The following is a 20,388-nucleotide window of genomic DNA, read 5'->3' on the forward strand; positions in this document are numbered from 1 at the left end:
TCAGTTTCTTATTGAAGAAGAAATATCCGTGGTTTGAATGAAGGCCTGGGAACAAATGATTTCCTGTGATGATGTAATATTAATGTTATACCAAAAAAGTGGAAATTCCATTTAAAAGGTGGGTTTATTGCTTAGAAAACTGTCTTATTTATATATTGACGGAGGGTTTCCATATATTTTATATATTCTTGTAACCAAAACTCTGTAAGGTTTTTATCTACATACTCACTGTTTTCAAAATCTGCCAAATGAGATTTTCCCAACTTTTGCCTTGTTTCTTTATCCCAGTAGTCAAGAGTCTCAGTAACGATAACCATAACCCTGGGACCGTAACTTGACAAATGTTCTTCTTCTACATTACAATATGGTGTGATATAGGAGTCATAACTTGCCAAATTTTGGAGGCCCAAGTCCTGGGTGTTCATTGGAAGAACTGATGCTAAAGCTGAAACTCCAATACTTTGGCCACCTCATATGAAGAGTTGACTCATTGGAAAAGACCCTGATGCTGGGAGGGATTGGGGGCAGGAGAAGGGACGACAGAGGATGAGATGGCTGGATGGTGTCACCAACTCGATGGACATGAGTTTGAGTAAACTCTGAGAGTTTATGATGGACAGGGAGGCCTGGCGTGCTGTGATTCATGGGGTTGCAGAGAGTTAGACATGACTGAGCAACTGAACTGAACTGAACTGAACTGAAAGCTTCCTGCACTTGGAAACATCCATATATACTACTTATGATGTACAAAATGTATAGGAGCACTACAAAAAACTTGGACTCAGTGCTTGTGAGAAAAGGACTAAAATATTCTCTAAAGAATAGATTCACTGGATTTCATATGTAAAATAGATAGCCAATGGGAATTTGCTGTATGGCTCAGGAATTTCTCACCACAGGCTTTTCCCACCACAATCTCCTCCCTCACATCCCCTCGATCTGTCTCTCTGCAGTCAACAGCAGCCCTCGCCCTGGGATTGCTCCACAATCCCTAAACTCCAGCTCCCAGCTGCTGTACCTTCCAGGGGACCTGCGTCCCTGTCCAGGGTTTGTATGGCTGCCACAAGGACTGTCTGATTCTCATTCCATTTAGGCTGCAACAGATCAGCTGTTTCACTCTCAGCCTTCAGTGTCTCTCCTCTGACTCAGGTAATTGTCCCCTGACTCAGGTAATTGATCAGGTAATTGATCAGACCCCTGCTTCAGTTCCCCCACCAGCCGAGGGCAGGTCCAGTCCTCCTAAGACTCCTGTTTTCCCCCCTAGTTCCTTCATTCTACTGAGTTTTGCCTGGTTCTGTATATTCTTTTCCACTGGTCAGGTAATCCTGTCCGCTCTCAGCTGGTGTTCTGCATGCACTTCTGTGTCTGAAGGTATATTCCTGATGTATCTGCACAGAGAGGTGTACTCCACGTCCACCTACTCCTCTGCCATCTTGTTCTCTCCTCTCTCAGGATATTTTAAATAACATTTTTTTAATGGTATTTCCAAGCCAAGGAAATGTGCCTTTGGTTTTAGTCTATTGACTATTCTTAATAGCGTGTTTTCATCATATTGGATTGGGCCAATCAGGAATACTGCAATTGGTCTTTGTTAGTGGCTTTTCAAACTAACTTTAAAAAAAAGGTTAAGAATACTGAGAAAAAATTAGACCATAAGCAGCTCCAAATACCATCACAAGAAACAATCTGAAAAAAATGTCCTGAAGATGTATGCTTTAGCTGCAGATAGGACACACATCCCTATTATTGTTGAAACTGCACTTTGTAACACAGTGTAGCCTAGCAGATACAATGCCTCAGTGGGTTTTCAGTTTACTGAGGTCTCTGAACTGGAAACAAATGCATAAGAAATGTGAGCAGAAAAGTCAAAAGAAAACCCTATACAAATGACAAGATTAATCATGGCTATGATATCAAGATTGTCATTCCAGAAGGCCATAAAACCCATGAGGCTCATAATCACAGAAGCAATAGCAAAAGTTACCCACAAAGAACACAGGGGATGAGGAATTAACAATAAGGAAACAATGAACATAGCTGTTGATGCAACAGTCACATTTTGAAGTGTTTCTAATATTGCAGAATACTGATCAAAATATATGAATGCCTGGTTGTATACCATTAGGGGAACTTCACACTTCTTGGCCATGTCTCAGAACTGGTGTAACATCAGTTTTTTATTGAAGAAGAAATATCTGTAGTTTGAATGAAGGCCTGGGAACAAATGATTTCCTGTGATGATGTAATATTAATGTTATACCAAAAAAGTGGAAATTCCATTTAAAAGGTGGGTTTATTGCTTAGAAAACTGTCTTATTTATATCTTGACGGAGGGTTTCCATATATTTTATATATTCTTGTAACCAAAACTCTGTAAGGTTTTTATCTACATACTCACTGTTTTCAAAATCTGCCAAATGAGATTTTCCCAACTTTTGCCTTGTTTCTTTATCCCAGTAGTCAAGAGTCTCAGTAACGATAACCATAACCCTGGGACCATAACTTGACAAATGTTCTTCTTCTACATTACAATATGGTGTGATATAGGAGTCATAACTTGTCAAACTTTGGAGGCCTAAAGCTTCGTATACTTGGAAACATCCATATATACTACTTATGATGTACAAAATGTATAGGAGCACTACAAAAAAGTTGGACTCAGTGCTTGTGAGAAAAGGATACATTCTCTAAAGAATACATTCACTGGATTCCATATGTAAAATAGATACCCAACGGGAATTTGCTGTGTGTCTCAGGAAACTCAAATAGGGGCTCTGTATCAACCTAGAAGGGTGGGATGTGGAGGGAGATGGGAGAGAGGTTCATAAAGGGGGGGATATATGTATACCTATGGCTGATTCATGTTGAGGTTTGACAGAAAACAACAAAATTCTGTAAAGCAATTATCCTTCAACAAAAAAATAAATTAAAAAAAGGATAGACTCATTGGATGGATATCAGCTTTATGTTCATCTTGGAGAAAATTACATGGGAGGCAGAAGGACTTTTTTAATCAGGAACGTTTTTGGTCAGGAGTTTCCTGCTTCTTCAGCCAGTGTGGACAGACTACTTCTCTTTTATCATCCATGGCCATAAATGCTCCAAAACAGGCGAAGTTATGAAAATTACAAAAGAGCAGGGTTGTTCCTATATAAATGCAAAAGTATTGTACAGACCCGAAAGAGGTCATAATTCCTGTATAGAAGGCCAGCACATTGGTGATGGTGGTGATTGTCATGGATACTGCCACTTTTGAATAGACATTGGACATCTGCTCACTTATGCTATCCATGTCATCAACCCCAACACCTGTTAGAGAAAGAAACACAGTCTCCGTACATTTTTAACATCCATTAAAAACTAACAAGATCAACTCAAACCGTTTTCCTTGCCTGTCTCTCAAGGTTTCACTGATCTTGCAGTGTTCTTGTGTGAATGAATGACATGTCCTGAGCAAAGCAAGTGATGAGCCCTGCTCTGGGGTTTTGCAGTGCCTTGAAATGACTGAAGGCAGACCCCCAAATGGGAGCCTTGTTGGGGTTTATATACCGACCTCCCAATGGCAAGAGACACCCAACATCCCTGCAAGGGCAGCGGCCAGAAATGGGCGAAGCGTGTGGACTGAGCTTTCTTTTCTCGGTCACCTTTTCCTGGTCTCTTTGACCATTCCATAATTGCATGGGGAATTAGAACTACTAACCTAATCTGTTGGATCATAGACTTTCAAGGGACTTGTGATCCATGCTGTCACTCTGTACTTTTACTTAGACCTCAAACTATATGGATGGAAGTGCCTAGCCTTGCTAGGAGCTGAAAGTTACAAGAGCATGTTTGGGAGTGTGGTGGAGCTCTAGTTCCAGGAACGTCTCTCAGGCTAGAGGCCATTCTCTTGGCTGGCTGCCTCAGGGCCCAGGGTCCTAAAAGTAAGTCTTTGTCATGGCTGTGCCTCTGATCTATGTGGGTCGCAGCATTGCTGGTGACCATGAGGTTTTTGCAGACACAGATCGGTAATTGCAGGATCTGGTCAGATTGGAAGTAGGGTGGGTTTCTTCCTTTGGTAGGGCTAGCTCTTAGCAGACCAAAGAAATCTCTCCAATGGCTTGTCTCTCAACTCCATAGATATTCCTTTTGTGAAATCACTGGGAATAAACTGGAAGGATTGGCCCTAGTAGCTTGAGGACAGAAATAACTTTTTCCTCGCTGGTGACCCTCCACTCCCTCTTTTGCTATCACGTATACTGGTGTGGCAACACTCAGAAGAGACATCTTGGGTCTTTTGTTCATCTCTTTATAACTCGACGCTTCTACTGTCATCAGGACTATACTCGGGAATGTGCGCAGGCACATGGAACATTGATGCTTCCCCTAGTAGTCCTAGCTTGGGAAACATTCCAGGAAAGCTACTCTGCTCCACCCTGGGTGGCATCAGAGGAGGAGTGAAAATCAGACAAAGGTCTTAATGGTGAGGAACTGGACATCAATATGAGATGCCATCAGGTGTACCCCCGGTGCATCTCCACCCCACCTCGGTGGTAGAACTGGGAGGTCTGAGTAAGGCACCTGTGTCAGTAAGGGACAGACTAAGTCTGAGCATGGAAGGAAAGCTTCGGTGGAAAGTCTGCCTACACCCCCAATTAGAGCAGGGAGGGACGCCTCCGGTGGAAAGAAGCCATGGCTGTGGATGCCACATTTTTCTCTTTTACAGATGGGAGCTAGAAGTTCCAGAATCACTTCTTTAAAATATATTCTAAAAAACTGGGACAAGTTTGATCCCCAGAGTTTAAAAACAGATATGCCTGATCTTTTTCTGTGATACTGAATGACCATGGTATCCTTTGGAAGATGGGGAACACTGGCCAGTTGAATGGTCTCAATTATAATACTGTTTTACAATTAGATCAGTCCTGGAGAAAAGAGAAATGGGAAGAAATGCCATATGTGTTGCTCCTTATCTCTCTGCAGGGCATGCCAGACTTATGTCCTAAGGGTGCAGATTTGGGTGTGACACCTTCAGCTGCCTCCTCTTCTCTTACTTTGCCCCTGTATCTGGGGCTCCCAACTAAACAGGCTGAGTCATGGTGCCCTTCCAGAACAGGTTGCCTCAGTCTCAGTAGAAATTCAAACAGTCCCAATTCATAGAAGCCTTTACAGGACTAACTTTATGAGCTTACTTGGAGTGATATAATGTATGTCTTGGGACAGATGCTGACTCCTGACCTGAGATCTCAAGTTTTGGGAGAAGCTACTACTTTTGGAGATGAATGGCTTGAGCAAGAGACAAGGGGAAAGAGGGAACACAAAATAGCCCTCCTCCCTACTGAGAGGCAAGCAGTTCCCACAACAGAGCCAGACTGGGACTATAGCATGGCTAAAAGGTAGGATCAGAACCACTTTGCCAGGTGTATTCTTGAAGGACTCAGGGGAACGCACACTAAGTCTTTAAACTATGCTAAGTTGGCTGACATAGAACAGGGAGAGAAGAAAACTCCTGATAAATTCCTAGAGAGACTACAAGAGGCTCTCTGCTGATCCCGAAAGTACAGTGAAAGGAATGATCTTAAAGATAGATTTTGTAGTCAGCTCCAGATATCTGTCGTAAGTTACAAAAACAAGCGTTTAGACCAAATCGGTCTTCAAAAAACTGTTACAGCTGGCTCAGATGGTATATTATGGTAAAGAATAAGAGGAGGAAAAGAAAAAAAAAAAAAGACCTGGCAAAAGACTGAAGCCCCCAAAATGGCTGTTAGATCCTCCCTGAAATGGCCTGAGGAGAAGTGCCCAGAGTAACCTAGGTGAAAAGGGGTGGACTTATTATTATGGTGGAAAGGAGAGGCATCTCAAGCAGGATTGCCCTCAGGCATCTAATCTGCACCTGGCTCCATGTCTGTCTGGTCTGTAAAACAACCACACCTGAGGAGAGACTGCCCTCTAAGACATAGTACCCAGGGGTTGGACTCTCAAGGCAATTCGGGCTGAAAGTGCTTGGGAGTCCCCACACAAGCTCCCATCCCAATTATACCTGTGAAACCCTGGGTATTAATAACTGTGGGGGCCCAATCAGTCGACTTTCTTTTGGACACTGGGACAAATTTCTCTGTGCTCACTGAAGCCCCCGGCCTGCTTTCCTCTGTGCTGTTTTCTCAGGAGTTTCTGACTGTGCTGGAGTCTCCCCCACCCCTTCTAGGGAGGGATATACTGAACATGGTCCAGGCTTCTGTTTTCACGAATATGGAGCCTGCTCTTTTCGTTGAACAAAATGTAAATCCTAGAGTATGGGTTGATGGAAAAACTGGGGGTTGAGCACAAAATGCTGTTCCTGTTTTTATTGTCATGCGAGTGTATGTTCCTCGGTTCTTTGTCTCGTCACAACAAAGATTTGGAGCGACAGACATTAGAGCCCTCGGCGCGTCACAGCTCTCAGGTCTTGGACAAACCGTGTTATAGCTCTTAGGCAAATCAGTGTTACAGCTCTATTTTATTTAGAAGATAGCAGGAGAATACATCCTCGAAGCGTGAGGGCATGCCAACCCAAAGACTTGAAGAGAAGAGAGTGGAGAAGAGCGTGGGAGAGAGAGAGAGAGAGAGAGAGAGGAAGAGAGAGAGAGAGAGAGAGAGAGAGAGAAGCACATGCATGCAGGACAGGAAGAGAGAGCAAGGCTTTGGCTCCTCCTTTTATATGTTTTTTCCTCCACCTGGGCCTGCCCTATGCAAATTGGGCTTAGCCAGGGGTGCTGTTTGGTCTACCTGAAGTCTTCACTCTGGTCCTTGGACCTTCCTTTGACCTTCCTTGTTTTTTAGCCACCGCCATTTTGGACTCCGTTTCCCTATTCTATCTACCTAACATTATCAAGATCAAAGATCCTCACTTATTTTCACATCAAAAGCAGTATCCACTAAAGCCTTACTGTACTGAATTCTCATGAAGAAAGTGGGATCTTAAACTCTAAAGTTCAGAGCAACAATGGTCCATCTTAAAGCTACTGTAACTTAAAGAGTGTCAAAAGTTCTAGAAATAGAATATCACTTCCACTGATCCTGGAGATGCCAATCTTCAGGAAAGGTTGAAAAGGTTAATGCTGTTTTTAAAAGACATCCATGTAAGCTAAATCAGGAAACACAAGACAGTTGGTTTAAAGTTTTACTCATGGCTTTAATGAAGGCTTGAACTGCCCCTAAGAAGGGGGGACTGTGTCTATGACAGACTGTTCTTGTGCACAGATATTGTAATAGATCCTAAAAACTTAGAATTAACTATATGACTCGGCTTTCAGCTTTTCAACCTCCTTGTCAGGGAAAGGCTTCATGTGGTGGGTTTCTCTGCTTCAAGGAAAGGACTTTCTTCAACTCTGTGAATACCTTCACTGACAACAATTGAATATGATGCCTGTTCTTGATCTGATGACATTGAACAATCCTAAAATGGACTGATGTAACTATGGACATAATGTAACTTAATTTTGATTATGTTTTAACTTGGTTTAATGGCTATTTTGCCTTACATCTGTAACGGTAAAATGGGGTTTATCTCTAACCATCTGAAAGCTTTTAAGTTGAAAAAGGTTGTCCAGGCTCCTACAAGTGCCACAGCCTCCTCCAACTATTACTTGGGGCCCCTGGATCAGAGACCCTCACTATGAGGGTTAGGAGAATATGTTGCCTCAACAACTTAGGGATGGCACCCCTCAACAGCAGGAAGTAATTATGGAATGAAAACGACAGCCTTTTCCCTTGGCAACATGATTCTCTTAAAAGAAAAGGGGGAATGCTAGAGTCAATTCCTAGGTAGGTTGATAAGAAGTCCAGGGTCCCTGAGGAGGAGGAGGAAGGGGTCTGGGGCTCTCAAGGAGAAAAGGACAAACATTCTTTTCTACATTGCTTTCTCTTAGTGAATATAACAATATATCTTGCTCGAGGACATGTGTCTCCTTAACAAGAACCTTCTGACTAATCCTGTAATCTTAAATGTTTATTATGGGAGTGGATCTGGTAAGATCTTTCCATTGTTCATTCTAATCTAATTAATTTAAGATGTATATTGTGGGAGTGGGTCTGGAGAAAGTATATAAGGCCTTGATAAGACTAGCTAGGGGGGCACTCTGCTTCCCTCTTCTGATGTCTATGTCAGAAGCTTTCTCTGTCCCTTTTTATGCTTTAATAAAACTCTGCTACACAATAGCTCTTGAGCGATCAAACCTGGTCCCTGGTCCACAATAAGCTGAATTTTCTTCAGAGATCACAAATCCAACATCGTTCACTAAAAGCTATCATAGGATTAGCCTGTTTTTGTTTTTTCCTATTCTATGTCACACTGAAATGAACATACTTATTCTATTTTGTGAGCACCTTTCCAATAAATAGGACAAATTCCCAGAAATGTAGTTGGTGGGTCAAAGGTACTCCATTTAAAACTTTTAAGTCTTTTGATTTGTTGCAAAGTTATATTTTAAAACTGTACCAATTTACAAATTTTCCTCAGCAGAATATGTGTTCATTTGCATACAACCTTCCCCAAACCTTCAGTCTTGCTATAATATTCATTAATCTGATAAGAAAAGGTGTCTCACTTTTGGTTTAACTTGAATCCCTTCATTAATCAAAAGGTCAAGTATTTCTTTCTTATATTTTGAATGATTAGTATTTTGGATTCTGTGTGTGTGTGAAATGCCTGTTCATGTCCCTGGTCTGTGTTTTTCCATTTGGGGTACTAGATTTTTCCAACTCTTAAAGGCACATAATTCCATTTGATTTGCATTATCTCCTGATTCCTCATTTTGGATCTGTAGAGTCACCTATATATAATTATTTTGCTTACTCTAACACAATACCCTTCCTTTACCGCCCCCCCCCCCCCACATATGCAGTGTGCAGCCTCATCCTTTGTTTTACTCACCTAGAATAAGAAATGGTGAATTTGCAACTATGATCTCATATGGTAACACAACATACAATATCAGGCCAAAGCCGCTGACCACTGCCAAGACAGCAGAAATGACTCCAAAGGCTGCGACCCACATTTTGTTTTGTATACAGTCACACCTGTAAATTTCGAGGGAAAAGTCATGGAACTTGTGATGGTAGCTTCCATATTCAAATTCTAGGAATTCATAACATCTTGACTCAGACACCTCCTCAGAGTCCTCTTACGCAATAATTCCCATACCTGTCTGCTGGAGAACTTTAATTTCCAGGCACCAGCCCAGACCATCTGAACAGAAGGAGGAGAGGGAGGAGGGGACAGAAAAGTTGGGAATCTGTGCTGTTAACAAATTACACTGGTTGATTCTTATGCAGCGAGCCAAGCATGAATCCACCCACTGACCTTTCACAACCACAAAGATATACTAAAGCATTGCAAATAGCTACTTCCACTCTGATCTTCAAAGGAGTGTGAATGGAAGCAGGCAATATGAAAGTGCCCACATCTAGGTATCTTCTCACCTACTTATGAGTCCACTTAGCCATAAACACAATCCTAAATATCTCCTGTATGTCAACCCTTGTTTAATATATATTGTGGCTAACAAAAAGAATGAACGCCTCCTTCTAGAAGATTTTCGTGGTTCTCCTCTGCTAGAGAAGTGTGCTCTAGAAAAGAGGCTGTGTGTGTGTGTGCTCAGTTGATTCAGTCATGTCCAACTGTTTGGTTTGTGACCCTACGGACTGTAGCCCACTAGGCTCGTCTGTCCATGGGGGTCTCCAGGCAAAATAGTGGAGTAGGTTGCCATGCCCTCCCTCTAGTGGATCTTCCCCACCCAGGGATCAAACCCACGTCTCCCGCAATGCATTGCAGGTGGAATCTTTACTGTTGAGCCACCAGGGGAGCCCAAGAAAGGTGGCTACTAACTGCAAAAAAAAAAAAAAAAGAAAAAAAGTAACGTGCTCCATTTTGCATAACACGTCTTATGCCTGTTTCTTGGTTGGACCAACAAAAATGGGAATATATATATATACAACATTTTAAAAAGACTGGATTTAATACTTTAACTCCCCAACAACCACAACTTTACATCTTAAAATATTGACAACAATCTCTAGGTTTCTGTTTTACTTCATTGCTAACTGCTTCAGAACAAATGACAGATAATTGCATCTAGAAATTTTTAGTAGGAGAGGGAAACTCAATTTGATTTGAAGACTAGCAAAGTCAGTTATGGAAAAGGAGCTACTGATTCCCAAAGAGCAAGAATATAACTAAAGACCTTATACCTGCGGGCCACATTAAAATAACTAAACTTTCTTCTTATTAAAACAGCTATGTGTGCCTGTATTTCACTTTTTCTCAAACTGCTGGTGCTATTAGTTAAACTCAGGGCCCCAAATCAGCATACACACACACACACACACACACACACACACACACACACATCAAAACAAAAGGGTTTTTTTTTTATTACAGAAAAAAATTTGATTACAACCAATACTTTCTGTGGACTTCCCTATAGCTAAAGCAAGAGAGTTCCAGAAAAACATCTATTTCTGCTTTATTGACTATGCCAAAGCCTTTGACTGTGTGGATCACAATAAACTGTGGAAAATTCTGAAAGAGATGGGAATACCAGACCACCTAACCTGCCTCTTGAGAAATCTGTATGCAGGTCAGGAAGCAACAGTTAGAACTGGACATGGAACAACAGACTGGTTCCAAATAGGAAAAGGAGTATGTCAAGGCTGTATGTTGTCACCCTGCTTATTTAACTTATATGCAGTGTACATCATGAGAAACGCTGGACTGGAAGAAACACAAGCTGGAATCAAGATTGCCGGGAGAAAGATCAATAACCTCAGATATGCAGATGACACCATCCTTATGGCAGAAAGGGAAGAGGAGCTAAAAAGGCTCTTGATGAAAGTGAAAGAGGAGAGTGAAAAAGTTGGCTTAAAGCTCAACATTCAGAAAACTAAGATCATGGCATCCGGTCCCATGACTTCATGGGAAATAGATGGGGAAACAGTGGAAACAGTGTCAGACTTTATTTTTTTGGGCTCCGAAATCACTGCAGATGGTGACTGCAGCCATGAAATTAAAAGGCGCTTACTCCTTGGAAGAAAAGTTATGACCAACCTAGATAGCATATTGAAAAGCAGAGACATTACTTTGCTGACTAAGGTCTGTCTAGTCAAGGCTATGGTTTTTCCTGTGGTCATGTATGGATGTGAGAGTTGGACTATAAAGAAAGCTGGGCACCGAAGAATTGATGCTTTTGAACTGTGGTGTTGGAGAAGACTCTTGAGAGTCCATTGGACTGCAGGGAGATCCAACCAGTCCATTCTGAAGGAAATCAACCCTGGGATTTGTTTGGAAGGACTGATGCTAAAGCTGAAGCTCCAGTACTTTGGCCACCTCATGTGAAGAGTTGACTCGTTGGAAAAGACTCTGATTCTGGGAGGGATTGGGGGCAGAAGGAGCAGGGGATGACCTAGGATGAGATGGCTGGATGGCATCATTGACTCGATGGACGTGAGTCTGAGTGAACTCTGGGAGATGGTAATGGACAGGGAGGTCTGGCGTGCTGCGATTCATGGGGTTGCAAAGAGTTGGACACGACTGAGTGACTGAACTGAACTGAGCTGAAGATGGTAAAGAATCTGCCTTCAATGCAGGAGATCTGGGTTTGATCCCTGGGTCAGGAAGATCTCCTGAAAAAGGAAATGGCAATCCACTCCAGTATTCTTGCCTGGAGAATCCTATGGACAGAGAGGCCTGGCAGGTACAGACCATGGGGTCACAAAGAGTCAGACATGATTAAGTGACTATCACGCACAAACACACAATACGTTTTTAAAGCAACAGTATTGGTTAATAGGAGTTTAAGATAAAAGTAACACAGATATTCTTGCCTGGAGAATCCCATGGACGGAGGAGCCTGGTGGGCTACAGTCCATGGGGTCATGAAGACTGAGTGACTTAACTAACTAAACCTTAAAATCAGAAAGATTAACAGGATAAAAGCTACATAAGACATGTTTAGCCCTATTATGTCTTTCAGGTTTCTGGATTGGTGGTATAAATTTTTCAGAGGATGAGGGGAGTGAAGTATATGATTGGCTAGAGATATTTGACTTTGACTAGCTGCTGTGTTGATTCTCCCTAAATGACCTTTATTTTAATAATCAATAGGCAGTGGAAGGAAAGATATGAATGTAGAACACTAGTGAACACACTTGCAGATTTTCTAGTCCCCAAGAAGGACTTTCTAGTCCCCAAGAAGTCATTTATCAGAATGACTTTGGAAAGTCTTAGAACTTTAGATTCCTGCAGTCCTGGAACACAGCTCTGCAGACTCTGATCTACAGTTTGTAGAGAAGTTGCAGAATCCATGTGTCTAGAAATGTCTTCATGTGATTCCAGTGCTCAGGCTGACCTGGGCATCACTGGCAGAAAAATGACCAATCAAAACAGCTCACTATTAAAAACAGAAAGCACACATTAAAGAAAGCGTAAATCAGGAGTTCCCGGGTGGTCCAATGGTTAGGACATCTCAGTGCTTTCAATTCTGGGGCCTGGGTTTGGCCCCCCAAAAGGCATCAATGGATGAAATGAAGGATAATAAGCTATAATTTATACAGAATATTAAATACCCAAACAATAGAAGTAAGTCCTTCCTTGTCAGCAATTATTTTAAATCTAAACAGATTAAACTTTCCGATCAAAAGGATATATTTTCAGAATGGATAAAACCGCATGATTCAGCTATATGCTATTTACAAGATATTCCCTTTAGAGCCAAAGACACCAAAGACATAAAAGACATAAAAAGACTGAAGGTTAAGAGGACTGAAAAAGATACTCCATATGAATAGTAACCAGAAGAGACTAGGAGTGCCTATATTGATAACAGACAACATAGACTATTTCAAAAACTGTTAGAAGTTTTGAGACATAAGGGCATTATATATTTATAAACGGGCCAATTAATCAAGAAGATATAAAAATTATAAACATAAATGGACTTCATAACAGAGATCCAATATATATGAAGCAAATATTAACAGTATTATAGAGAGAAATATATAGCTCTTCAATAATAGTTGGGAAATTCAATACATCACTTTCAATAATGGAGAAAACATCTAGGCAGATAATCTATAAGGAAAAGGACAACATACAAAATGCCATAAAACTTATGAGATGTAGTGCCACCAGTGCCCAGAGGCAAATTTATACTACGTTACAAAAAACAGAAAAAATCTCAAACCACCTTGTGGATTTAGACACCTTGTGGAACCAGAAAAAGCAGAGAAGGCAAAACACAAAACTAATGGAAGGAGTAAAACAAGAACAGTGATAAATAAAATTGAGAATAGAAAAACAATAGAGAAAACCAACAAAGCCAAAAGTTGGTTATCTAAAAAATCAACAAAATTGAAAGACATTTATCTAGAGTGATAAAGGGGAAAGAAAGATGCAAATAACTAAATCAGACATGATGAATGGGGATTTCCCTACTGAATTTACAGAAATAGAAAGGATTTAAGAGATTACCATAAGCAACCTATGCCAAGAAACTGGATCACATAGATAAAATACACAAATTCCTAGAAATACACAAAGACATACACTGACTCAAGATGAAACTCTCAATAGAACATGTAACAAGTAAAAGGATTGATCCATAGTCAAAAACCTCCCCCTACCTTCAAAATAAAGTCCAGGATTGATGGCTTCACTAGTGAATTTTGTCAAATATGTAAAGAAGAATTAACACCAATTCTTTTCAAACCCTTCCAAAAAACTGAAAGGAAGGGAACACTTCCTAACTCTTTTGATGAGGCCATGATTACACTGATAGCAATGCCAGACTAAGACATCACAAGGAAGCTGCAGATAATACCTCTTATTAATATAGATACAAAAATCCTCAACAAAATTCTAGCAAACACAATTTAATAAGCATATTAAAAGGAGTATACGTCATGACCATATGGGATTTACCCCAGGAATGAAAGAGTGGTTCAACATGAGAGCATCAATCAATGCAATACAGCACACTAACAGAAAAAGGATAAAAACCATATGAATCTCTCAAAAGGTAAGACAAGGCACTTGACAAAACTCAATGTCTTTTCATGATAAGAACTCTCAAGAACAAGGAATGGAAGGAAAGTTCCTCAAAACTATAAAGGCAATTATGAAAACTGTATGGCTAATGTTATACTCAATGGTGAAAAAAAAGAAAGCTTTCTCTCTAAGATCAGGAACAAGATAAGGATGCCCACTTTCATTGGTGATATTCAAAGATGTGATGTCCATGTGTAGAGTCTTCTCTTGTGTTGTTGGAAAAGGGTGTTTGCTATGACCACTGCGTTCTCTGGGCAATTAGCCTTTGACAATAGAGCTTTTGCTGTATACAGTCAGCAAAAACAAGACTGGGAGCTGACTGTGGCTCAGATCATGAAATCCTTATTGCAAATTTAGACTTAAATTGAAGAAAGTAGGAAAACCACTAGACCATTCAGGTATGACCTAAATCAAACCCCTTATGATTATAAGTGGAAGTGAGAAATAGATTGAAGGGATTAGACCTGATAGACAGAGTACCTGAAGAACTATGGACAGAGGTTTGTGACACTGTACAGGAGACAGGGATCAAGACCATGCCCAAGAAAAAGAAATGCAAAAAAGCAAAATGGCTGTCTGAGGAAGCCTTACAAATAGCTGTGAAAAGAAGAGAAGTGAAAAGAAGAGAAAACAAAAAATATACCCATTTGAATGCAGAGTTCCAAAGAATAGCAAGGAGAAATAAGAAAGCCTTCCTCAGCAATTAGTGTAAAGAAATAGAGGGAAACAATAGAACGGGAAAGACTAGATCTCTTCGAAAAAATTAGAGATAGCAAGGGAACATTTCATGCAAAGATGGGCACAATAAAGGATGGAAATGGTATGGACTTAACAGAAGGAGAAGATATTAAGAAGAGGTAGCAAGAATATACAGAAGAACTATACAAAAAAGATCCTCATAACCCAGATAATCACGATGGTGTGATCACTCACCTAGAGCCAGGCATCCTGGAATGTGAAGTCAAGTGGGCCTTAGGAAGCATCATTACGACCAAAGCTAATGGAGTTGATGGAATTCCAGTTGAGCTCTTTCAAATCCTAAAAGATGATACTGTGAAAGTGTTGCACTCAATGTGCCAGCAAATTTGGAAAACTCAGGACTGGAAAAGGTGAGTTTCATTCCAATCCCAAAGAAAGGCAATGACAAAGAATGCTCAAACTACTGCACAATTGCACTCATCTCACATGCTAGCAAAATAAAGCTCAAAATTCTCCAAGCCAGCCTTCAACAGAATGTGAACCATGAACTTCCATATGTTCAAGCTGGATTTAGAAAAGGCAGAGGAGCCAGACATCAAATTGCCAACATCCACTGGATCATCGAAAAAGGAAGCGAGTTCCAGATAAATATCTATTTCTGCTTTATTGACTATGCCATAGCCTTTGACTGTGTGGATCACCACAAACTGTGGAAAATTCTTAAAGAGGTGGGAAACCAGACCACCTAACCTGCCTCTTGAGAAATCTGTATGCAGGTCAGGAAGCAACAGTAGGAACTGGACATGGAATAGCAGATTGGTTCCAAATAGGAAAAGGAGTACATCAAGGCTGTATATTGTCACCTTGCTTATTTAACTTAAATGCAGAGCACATGAAGAGAAGTACTGGGCTTGATGAAGCACAAGCTGAATCCAAGACTGCTGGGAGGAATATCAATAACCTTAGATATGCAGATGATACCACCCTTATGGCAGAAAATGAAGAAAAACTAAAGAGCCTCTTGATGAAAGTGAAAGAGGAGAGTGAAAAAGTTGGCGTAAAGCTCAACATTCAGAAAACTAAGGTCATGGCATCTGGTCCCATCACTTCATGGCAAGTAGATGGGCAAACAGTGGAAACAGTGGCAGACTTTATTTTTGGGGGCTCCAAAATCATTGCAGATGGTGACTACACCCATGAGATTAAAAGACGCTTGCTCCTTGGAAGAAACGTTATGACCAACCTGAACAGCATATTAAAAAGCAGAGATATTACTTTGCCAACAAACATCTGTCTAGTCAAGGCTGTGGTTTTTCCAGTGGTCATGTATGGATGTGAGAGTTGGACTATAAAGCTGGGTGCCGAAGAATTGATGCTTTTGAACTATGGTGTTGGAGAAGGCTCTTGAGAGTCCCTTGGACTGCAAGGAGATCCAATCAGTCCATCTTACAGGAAATCAGTCCTGAATATTCATTGGAAGGACTGATATTGAAGCTGAAACTCCAATGAAGAGCTGACTCATTTGAGAAGACCCTGATGCTGGGAAAGATTGAAGGCAGGAAGAGAAGGGGATGACAGAGAATGAGATGGTTGGATGGCATCACCGACTCAATGGACATGAGTTTGACTAAATTCTGGAAGTTGGTGATTTACAGGGAGGCCTGGCGTGCTGCAGTCCAAGGGGTTACAAAGAGTCTGACATGATTGCACGACTAAACTGATTAAATATAAAAAGTGCAATTTTATTGGAAAACCACTTTTTATTAGACTTACTAAATTAAGATGCATCTATTTCTTAAAATAGATTTCAAGCCTCACCAACATTATTCTCATTTTACATTTATTGTTGTTACAGTTATAGGACACACTATGAAATCTTTTTTATGAAAATGAACATGAAAATGAAATGAACTCTATCATAGCAATGTCCATTACTGAGCTTCCTCTGATAGGGTGATTTATCCTCAACATGATTTTTAATGATCTAATTTCTGAGGCTCAATTAGGCTGTCCATCAATTTTCATGAAAGCAAAGTATTAGAAATCATCTGAGGTGCAAAAAGATTTAATACTAAATGAATAGACTCATTATTTTCTCAAAAACAGCACTCCGTCTGGCACGTGCGAAATCTGTGGGCCCTGGAGAAACTCATCACAGTAAGCAGAGGGAGAGAGGCAGGTCTCACCTTTATGGAGAGGTCTTTGTAGAAAGCAAGACCCTCCACCCCACTGGGACCGCTCACCACCTCTCAGCCCTTGGCAGAGCAACCTCTGGAAAGTGGGCACAGGCAGGCTGGAGATCTTCGATTTCTTTTTAATCCATGTACTGATGTAACCTTAGCAAGCATTCACATAGCACTAAGCATGTGGGGGCCCAACTGTGAAGGCTACCCACTTGAAAAACGTTTAGGAAAAGCTCCTTTTTATTTCCCCCTCTTAGAGATTTGCAATCAAACTAGAATATTAAAATCTAAAGAAAGCTGTTTCACTTTATCATAGAATTTCTGAAACCAGTTTGCTCCCCGACCCCAATCTTTTCCCCCGAAGAATACACAGTTGTATAGAAAGAGACTTTAAGTCCTCTGCTCTGGTCCCCAGAGCTCCAAACTGAGTCTCCTGTGAGTTCATATGTAGCCTGACCTGTTCATGACAACTACAGGCCTCTCTAGTCTTCATGGGACCTGAGATTGGTTGTTTTTCATGGACTGTTACCTGCTAGGGCTGATATACTCACATTATCCATTTTTAGATGGACGTTTTGGTACAACAGGAAGGTGTCTGTGCTACTGATATGTGGGCAACACCCACTGCAGCCATGAACTTGAAGCCTTATGATCAGCTCTCAAATAACCACCAGTGGATGGTCAGTTTGGTGCCTCCCTAAGCTGTCTTTCTGGGCCCCATGGTCCATGACGGTGTAGGCCAAGTCAAGAGAGGACTATGATTAGAGGCAGAGTACAATTAAAATCCAAACATACATGAGTGGTATGTGTGTGTGAGAAAGAGACTGTGTCTCATCAAATGACTGCTTTTTGTTACATCCAGAGCCACGTGGATTGTAATCATCTGGTTTGAATTGCCCATCTTTTCATTGCCAAGCACAAAGAGTTGGCTACATTATGATGAAGATGAGAAAACACAGTTCAAGTACCACTTTTAGGGAGAGATGTCCCCGAAGCTGTTCACTACATGGAAAGAGGGCCGGGTCCCCTGACTTGGGTCACATTTTGGAACATCACAGGCATATGATCTAAGACACCACCACTGACAATACACAAGAACAAGTCCCTGACAGCCTTTCCTCCAGGAAGACTCTAGGACTTCAAATTAGAAATCAGTCGATATGCTATGCACCAATGTTGAACATTTTGGTTAGCATGGAGATCCAGTCACACTCTCCACTCTGACTGCAGCTCAGAACTCAAACAAATCAGTCATATCTGCTGGGAAAGAAGGTTGGAGAGCAAGCTGGTGGAGCATCTCTGCTCTTGGAACACAGGAACCGTGAAGTGTGTCTGCCTGTACCTTTATTCTGCACACTGCCTTCACTCAACCCAGAATGAGAGTGCTGGTGAGAGCCAGAGGCCAACCACATGGATGACTGGTCCGGCCTCAACCAGAACTGGCTTGGCCCTTGGGAAGCCTGTGTTCTCACCTGTGAAGCTGCAAAATAACCGATGCATTTTTATAAGCCTCTGCAAACTGAGGAGAACAGAAATCAAAACAGCTGGAAGAAACAAGATAAGGCATCAAAACTAGTTTTTGATCTTAAAACCACTGGAGGTTTCCTGGGAAATTATCCTCCCAAACTCCCATTTATGGGAAGACAGGAGAGCAGAAATCAAATGGTTTGGTTTGGTGACGGGGGAGAGCTCTCAGCATTTCAGGTCATGAGTTCTAGATGTTAAGGTTCAGGGAAACATGCCAGTGAAGGGCCAGGAAATAAACACCACACAGCGAGGCCATGAGCAGGATACCCTATGTGCTCAGTGAAAACTCCTGGACAAATCTGGCTTAAATATTTTATCTTTAATGCTTTGTAGAAGGGCTGGGGAAGGAGAGTGGGGTGAGGAAAACAAAGTAGCTAGATTAAAATTTCTTTCATGTAATGAGATAGGCAAACTATAGCTAAAAATAATAATATGTCTAAGCATAAATCTTGAGGAATACAGCTCTTTTTATTAATAAGAAGTAACTTTTAATTAGACTAACGTTCCTCCTTTGGTTTCAAATAGTCCTGATTCTCTTCTTCTTCTTTTTTTTTTTAAACTGTTTTAAAATTTTTATTTTTACTTTATTTTACTTTACAATACTCTATTGGTTTTGCCATACATTGACATGAATCCACCACGGGTGTACCTGAGTTCCCAAACATGAACCCCCCTCCCACCTCCCTCCCCATACCATCTCTCTGGGTCATCCCCATGCACCAGCCCCAAGCATCCTGTATCCTGCATTGAACATAGACTGGCAATTCATTTCTTACATGATAGTATACATGTTTCAATGCCATTCTCCCAAATCATCCCACCCTCTCCCTTTCCCTCAGAGTTCAAAAGTCCGCTCTACATATCTGTGTCTCTTTTGCTGTCTCGCATACAGGGTCATCATTACCATCTTTCTAAATTCCATATATATGTGTTAGTATACTGTATTGGTATTTTTCTTTCTGGCTTACTTCACTCTGTATAATTGGCTCCAGTTTCATCCATCTCATTAGAACTGATTCAAATGAATTCTTTTTAACGGCTGAGTAATACTCCATTATGTACATGTACCACAGCTTTCTTATCCAGTCATCTGCTGATGGACATCTAGGTTGTTTCCATGTCCTGGCTATTATAAACAGTGCTGCGATGAACATTGGGGTACATGTGTCTCTTTCTATTCTGGTTTCCTCGGTGTGTATGCCCAGCAGTGGGATTGCTGGCTCATAAGGCAGTTCTATTTGCAATTTTTTAAGGAATCTCCACACTGTTCTCCATAGTGGCTGTACTAGTTTGCATTCCCACCAACAGTGTAAGAGGGTTCCCTTTTCTCCACACCCTCTCCAGCATTTATTGCTTGCAGACTTTTGGATCGCAGCCATTCTGACTGGTGTGAAGTGGTACCTCACTGTGGACTTGATTTGCATTTCTCTAATAATGAGTGGTGTTGAGCATCTTTTCATGTGTTTGTTAGCCATCCATATGTCTTCTTTGGAGAAATGTCTATTTAGTTCTTTGGCCCATTTTTTGATTGGGTCGTTTATTTTTCTGGAATTGAACTGCATAAGTTGCTTGTATATTTTTGAGATTAGTTGTTTGTCAGTTGCTTCATTTGCTATTATTTTCTCCCATTCAGAAGGCTGTCTTTTCACCTTGCTTATATTTTCCTTTGTTGTGCAGAAGCTTTTAATTTTAATTAGATCCCATTTGTTTATTTTTGCTTTTATTTCCAAATTCTGATTCTCTTCTTAAAATGCTAATTGTCTACATCTTTCATGTGTCTTATGACCGTAATTTTAACTTTTTAAAGCAGCTGGACGATGTAAATACGAATCTGTGAAAAGCAGAATATATATACAATACTATATACATATATGTATATATACACAATAAATATGTCATGTCAAGCTTTCCTATCATTTA

The 20,388-nt window shown here is 40.9% G+C and overlaps 1 pseudogene; it reads right to left on the reverse strand.

The window, feature by feature from the left end:
* LOC138091095 (patched domain-containing protein 3-like) overlaps positions 1–20,388 on the reverse strand; it is a 140,889-nt pseudogene continuing 120,501 nt past the window's right edge.

Source organism: Capricornis sumatraensis, chromosome 15, assembly GCF_032405125.1.
Source record: "Capricornis sumatraensis isolate serow.1 chromosome 15, serow.2, whole genome shotgun sequence".
Lineage (NCBI taxonomy): Eukaryota > Metazoa > Chordata > Mammalia > Artiodactyla > Bovidae > Capricornis > Capricornis sumatraensis.